Source organism: Microtus ochrogaster, unplaced genomic scaffold (genome assembly GCF_000317375.1).
Source record: "Microtus ochrogaster isolate Prairie Vole_2 unplaced genomic scaffold, MicOch1.0 UNK45, whole genome shotgun sequence".
NCBI lineage: Eukaryota > Metazoa > Chordata > Mammalia > Rodentia > Cricetidae > Microtus > Microtus ochrogaster.
In genome coordinates this window covers 1,458,003-1,464,440 of record NW_004949143.1, presented here as the reverse complement: position 1 = coordinate 1,464,440, position 6,438 = coordinate 1,458,003, and positions in this window count along the sequence as shown.

Genomic DNA, 6,438 nt, shown 5'->3' with positions numbered 1-6,438 from the left:
ATTTACACATTAGAGTACTACTCAGCGGTAAAAAACAATGACTTCTCGAATTTTGCATGCAAATGGATGGAAATAGAAAACACTATACTGAGTGAGGTAACCCAGACCCAAAAAGCAACTCACTTTCTTATGCCAGACTTGCCGTGTGGTTTAGCAACTGGGTAAGTGCATGCCCAAGGAGAGAAACTCTTGAGCACTTTCTATTGTTAAACAAATCCTAGCTGGTGCATTAAGGGCTCATATCAAGTCTCAGTGAAGATGAGGCAAAGTGGAGAGGAAAAGCAAAGTGTGAAAGATTGTAGTGTCAAAGATTGTTCTTTTAGACTGTAAATGCAACCCATGAACTTTAGAACAGCAGAACAAAAGTAGTCCTCTGTGCAAAGAAAGACTTAAGAAAAAAAGGATTTGCTAGGTAGTTCAGTTCCTTGTGCCTCAGTCTCCTGGGTTCTGGGATACTAGGTGTGCACCAAACACAGGGCTTGGAAAAGATTTACTGAAAACAATTGAAATGATGAAACACAAAGTAACTTGGTTATTGGGAGAAAATAACTTCTCATGCTGGAGTTGGGAAATGTGTGAGGGCTGTCTAACAGTCAAAGTGACCACCAGAGTTAGGTACACAGGGAATAGGGAGAAAACATAGAAAGGGGGAGACACATACAGCTGAGCTGTAGTTCTTACTGTAACTGCATGACACATAGTTAGCTGTGTGTGGCGCTCTTTACAGACACACTTTGGGCAATGGAATGCAGTCCCTACAGAGGACTGTACTTCACTAGCTTGCTTCCTTCATGGCTTTTTTTTAAGTGTAATTTGGCTTTTGCCCCTTTTACTCTCTGGGTTTCATCAGCATTGTTTAGTGTTACTTATTCATCTGTGAAGACACAGTGCTTTGCACTGGACATTTCAAACCCAAGGAGCACGTGGAATCAACTAGCATTTCAAGCGGCTTCCCACCCTGTGAGAAGAGGCACTTATGTAACTGTATTAGTTATGTTTTTGTTTTTGTGATAAAACTTGTCATGGCCAAGGTAAGTTATGGCAGAAAGGTTTTCTTTGGCATATGGTTCTAGAGGGAGAGGAGTCCATCACAGTCATGATGAGGAAGCATGGCAGCAAACACCAGACATGGTGACTGAAGCAGCAGGCTAAGAGCTCACACCTTGAGCTGTAAGGATGAAACAGAGAGTGCACTGGGAATGCTATGTGGCTCTGAAACCTCAAAACTTCTCCCAATGACGTACTTCCTCCAGAATGGCCATACCTCCTAAATCTACCTCAACAAGGCCACCAACGACTTAGGGCATGCTCATTGAAACCACCAGTAATAAAGGGAGTGTTCTGTAAAGCTTGTAATATTTTATGACAGGGGTTCTGGTGGCAGAGTGGAGGCAGTAGGATGCAGCTGGCCACATCTGAAGAGAGGATCAGAAAAGACAGGAAATAACCTAGTAACTATCCAATCAGGAATCCTCAGCCCAGTTCTCTACATACAGTGTTTCGATGTGTAAAATGTTTTTGGATGGTTTCCTACTCTCCGCCCTCCCAGCACTTCTCTCTTCCGGATTGATGAAGGACTCCTCTGTGGCTTTCCATTCACCAGCTTTCTTCTGCAGCCTGTCAGCCACCTCCTGGAATCCTGCCCTACCTGTGCAAACACCAGGCTGTTCTTTCAAGTTTATGATTTAAAACTTTGGATAATTCTGCTTTCCTCCAAAATGAATTTCAAGGTTCTTAGGCTGCTCTTTAAGGTTCCTTGAAGAGGGAATGAGTCTAGTCCTGCTGCCAAAAGACTCGAGAGAACTGACTTTGAGGTTACAACTTTATGCCACCTTCAAAAGTTAGAACCACAACCCTTTCTCCCTTGTTTCCTAGATTGTTGCCAAGAGACCCTCACAACTCTGTCCCTGTCTCTCACAGGTACTCTTCTCAATGACTTCTGCAAACTTCACTACACGCCTGTGGCATTCGTCAGTCTTTCTTCAACCACGTACCCCAATTTTGAATCTTTTGAGACATGGCTGCTACTATTACCCATGTGGCCATAAAGCCAATCTGGTAAGTAAAGTCCATCTGGGAAATACTTCCTTTGAATTCTCACAGAATTTACTAGATTTCAGCGAAGAGCTCGGGGGTAAAGGTTCAGTCTCAGGCAAACTCCAATGCTCTCCTCCTCTTCCCACACTGGACACTGCTCATTCTCTACTCAAGAGAAAATGATTATATGAATTCTAATTTGGGGAGTCATCTCTAGCACTTATTAGCAGGACATAATGAACACTTACTATGTGCTAGGTTCTGAGGCCTCAGTGGCAAGTAAGATGACAGCAGGAACTACTTTAAGGAAACTTACAGACAGAGGTGTATACTTGCGCTGGGTAATAGTCAGGCAAAAACCTTGGATGGCTTCCCTACTCTCTACCTGTCCACCATTTCATTCCACATGTGTCTTCTCTTGGGTGGGGCAGGACAAAAAACAAAGAAAAAGAAAAAGAAGCAAGTTACCACTCAGGTATATGACATAATTGCAATTTGTCACTTCCTGATGCTGTGACCCTTTTATACAGTTCCTCATCTTGTGGGGACCCCAACCATGAAATTATTTTCGTTGCTACTTCATAACTGTAATTTTGCCACTGTTAAGAATCTTAATGCAGATATTTGTGTTTTCTTTTTTTCTATTTTTTTTGGTTTTTCGAGACAGGATTTCTCTGTGGTTTTGGAGCCTGTCCTAGAACTAGCTCTTGTAGACCAGGCTGGTCTCGAACTCACAGAAATCTGCCTGCCTCTGCCTCCCAAGTGCTGGGATTAAAGGCATGTGCCACCACCGCCCGGCGATATTTGTATTTTCTGATAATCTTGGGCAACCCATGTAAAAGGGTCGTTTTACCCCCAAAGGGGCGCAACTGGAGAGAAATGTCCAATTTAGATTTTAACTTAAAGTGTGGGCAGAAAGCAGCTGAGTACTTAATAAGAGGAACACACCGAGCTTGAGAGTTTGTTCACTTTATCAAAAGTCTATCTTGCTTTCAGGGAGGCCATGCTCTTTCTAGAGCTTTCTGTTGGCTTCTGATTGTATATCTGCACACGGTTTCCTAAATGACCACTTAGCCACTGAATTTCAAGGACACGCTCAGCACCTTCCTAGCCGCAACGCTCCTTTTGTCCTGCCATCTGCTCTCTGCCCTTCCTTAAGTGATGTATGTAACTGCAATGGGATGCTTTAATTTGATTCACAACTTTGGAAATGTTCAACTAGGAGACATGGCATTTGACAATTCACACCCCACATTTTCATACTTCTTTATCTTCCCTTGAAGAACCCAGTTGAAGTAACCTATGGGGGAGCCAGTGTGCTGGAGCAACATGCTCCTTGGAATTGAAATGTGCAGATGATAGTTTTGGTAAAGCCACCAAAGAGAGACTACGGTATACCTCCAGGCCTTGGCATCGGTACCAGGACAATGGTGTGTGTGTGTGTGTGTGTGTGTGTGTGTGTGTGTGTGTGTGTGTGCGTGCATGCCTGTGTGTGCCCGTGTGTGTGTTTGCGTGTGTGTATATAAATTTGTAGAACCTAGGAGTCTGAGAAAAAATATTAAATCGGCTACTTTAAAGCTTGGCTGCACAATCTTTTACAATGCCGTTTCCACCAAAAGCTATGGAAGAGTTCATATATAACACAGCATGTGGCACTGGTCTCTAGAAAGCGACCATGCCACTTTGCAAACTGAGGAGAGTTTGGCTGTTGTGGGTCAGTACACGAACCTGACTGCTGTGAATCACTGCAATATAAAGTCACTACTGATAAACTGAGTGTAGTGGCACAGCCCCAAAATCCCAACACAGTGGAGGTGCAGGCAGAAAGATTGGACATTCAGATCCATTTTTGGCTACAAGGTGATTTTGAGGCCAGCCTGGGATATAACAGATTTTGTATTAAAAACAATAAAGTTATTTCCGTGTCAAAAGAGTCTTAGAAATAACCAGTGTTGTGTCCTGGGTGGGTGAGTCAGGAATGGTCATGCCTTCTGGCCAGTGATTTGTTTGGGTGTTCCCCACATGTGGAAGTGATTTCTGAGTGTACTTAGCCCAGAATCCTTCCCACAGAAGATGGGACATGGTGTGTTCTGAGACAGTTGGCTTGTAGACTCTTACCTGTACAGCAAAGAAGGCCTCTGGTTTTCTTCCTCTGCTTCTTTATAATAAATTGCCAGACTAAAACTGAGCTGTTCAATAAATATTCTGTTTTATTACTCTTTTATAGCAAGCAGAGACTCAGGGCTCGGCTCTGTAATTTATGATGGTATTTTGTCTCCCACTCTCTGCTAAGGTTATCAAGATATAGAAAGTTTTGGCAGGCTCTTAGGTCTGATATAAAAGCCAAATCCTAGTTTTTCTATCTCTCTTGTGTCTCCCCAGTTCGTCATCTTGATGCCTCTGTGTATGCTCATGCCTAGACCATTGCAATGACATCCCAACTTCTCTCTGTATGAGTCTCTCTCTAAAACAAGATGATTGTCACCCAAACATTCTTTTGCTCAGTAATCTTCAATGACTCCCTATTTCCCAGAGAAGTAACTTTATAGTCTTCTATCTTCTATAGAGCTATAGATCAAAAGTCTATAGATCTCTCCATCTCCTCTCACTGATCAAATTCCTCAAATGGCTTTTGTAAATTATGAAATATTTCAAATCTGTTTTTTAAAGTGTGGAAAGCAACACAGAAACTATCCATGTGCGCAGCGTAGAGCTTTTTAGGAACCCAAGAACTCAAGTGTTTCTGATGTTTTGTTTTCTAATTAATCTAGAATGGCTGTCCATTCATTTTTAGTATCAGCTTACTGCTTCCCTAGGGTTTCCATTTTACACTCTTCTTTTTGGGGCTGATTATAAACACATGGAATCTTGTTGTTTTGCTTTGTGCTCTGACTAGTGAGGTGAAATGTATTCCCAGTGCATAGTGGCTACTGGGTTTCTGCTGTTTGTTGGTTGTTTTCTTCTAAAATTCATTGTTTCCTTTTAGTTGCCTGCTTTTCTTACATTATGAGTTATTTATTTATCTATAAATTAATATTTTATTAGCTGTGTTCACATATGTACCTTGTTTTGGTTCTTTTTACTCTGTGGGATCTTTTATTGAGGTCCTATATTGAGGTTTAATATGGTTAAATGTTATTAATATTTTCCTTTACGGTTTATGTTTTTGTGACTTGGTTAAGAATCCCTTCCATAAAAGGGAGGAGGAATGAATATTGTGGGGAGGGGAGAGGACTGGAAGGAGAGGAGGGAGGAAAAACTGTGCTCAGAATGTAATATATGAAAGAAGAAAAAACAAATAAATAAATTTTAAAAAGAATCCCCCAAAAGATGAAAGTATGATTTATAGACAAAATGGAATTTCTCAGCCTTAAAGAAGAGGGAATGTTGCTTTCAGGAAAAGGAATGCAGCTGGATATAACATATTCAATTCATTAAATTAACCTAGGACAGATAGCTTGTGTTTTCTCTCATTTATGGATCCTTTGGTTTATAGATGCCTAAAATTGTATAGTATAGATGACCTGAAAGTAGAAGAGAAAGTGGAGGAACGAAAGGCACTAAACTAAAGGGGGTGGAAGAGCGGTGAGGAAAGGGAGGGTTGTGGGGCATGAGGGAATATACTCAAAGTGCATCATTTTTATGTAACCTTTATGACAGAAAAAGAAATTCCTTCTTTAATATAATACCTTACTAACATTCTGTTTTTCTTTCTTTCTTTCTTTCTTTTTTTTTTTTTTTAGTTTTTTGAGACAGGGTTTCTCTGTAGTTTTGGAGCCTGTCCTGGAACTAGCTCTGTAGACCAGGCTGGTCTCGAACTCACAGAGATCCGCCTGCCTCTGCCTCCCGAGTGCTGGGATTAAAGGCGTGAGCCAGCACCGCCCAGCCCCTGTTATATTTTCTTATACATATTCAACAATTGTTCTTCATATACAGCTTTCTTATACTCTTGGAACTTATTTTTGTATGTGGTTTGAGATAGGGATCCATAATATTTATATCTGGTTTTGTGTAGGGAACTGTCCCAGTATCATTTTTCAGAGACCTATGTATTATTGCTATGATATGACTTGACACCCCAATTCATGCCAGAGGTCAACACTGTAAAACTTAAATCAATAACATTAAGAGTGGGAAACTTGAACTATGAACGTTAGAGATAGGAGTTTTTAAGTTTAGATAAAACCATTAGAACATAGCTGTGATTAAATTCTTGTGACTTTATAATAAGCAGAGAGACACACACTAATGTTTCTTGTCTCTTTTGCCATATTCTATGCTTCCTTGGGAATTAGTGAGGAGGAAAACTGCAATCAGATGTAGCCCCTAAACAACATACCTCTAGAGCCATAAATCAAAATAAACCCTTTTCTTTACAAAATTAACCTGCTTGAGTTACTT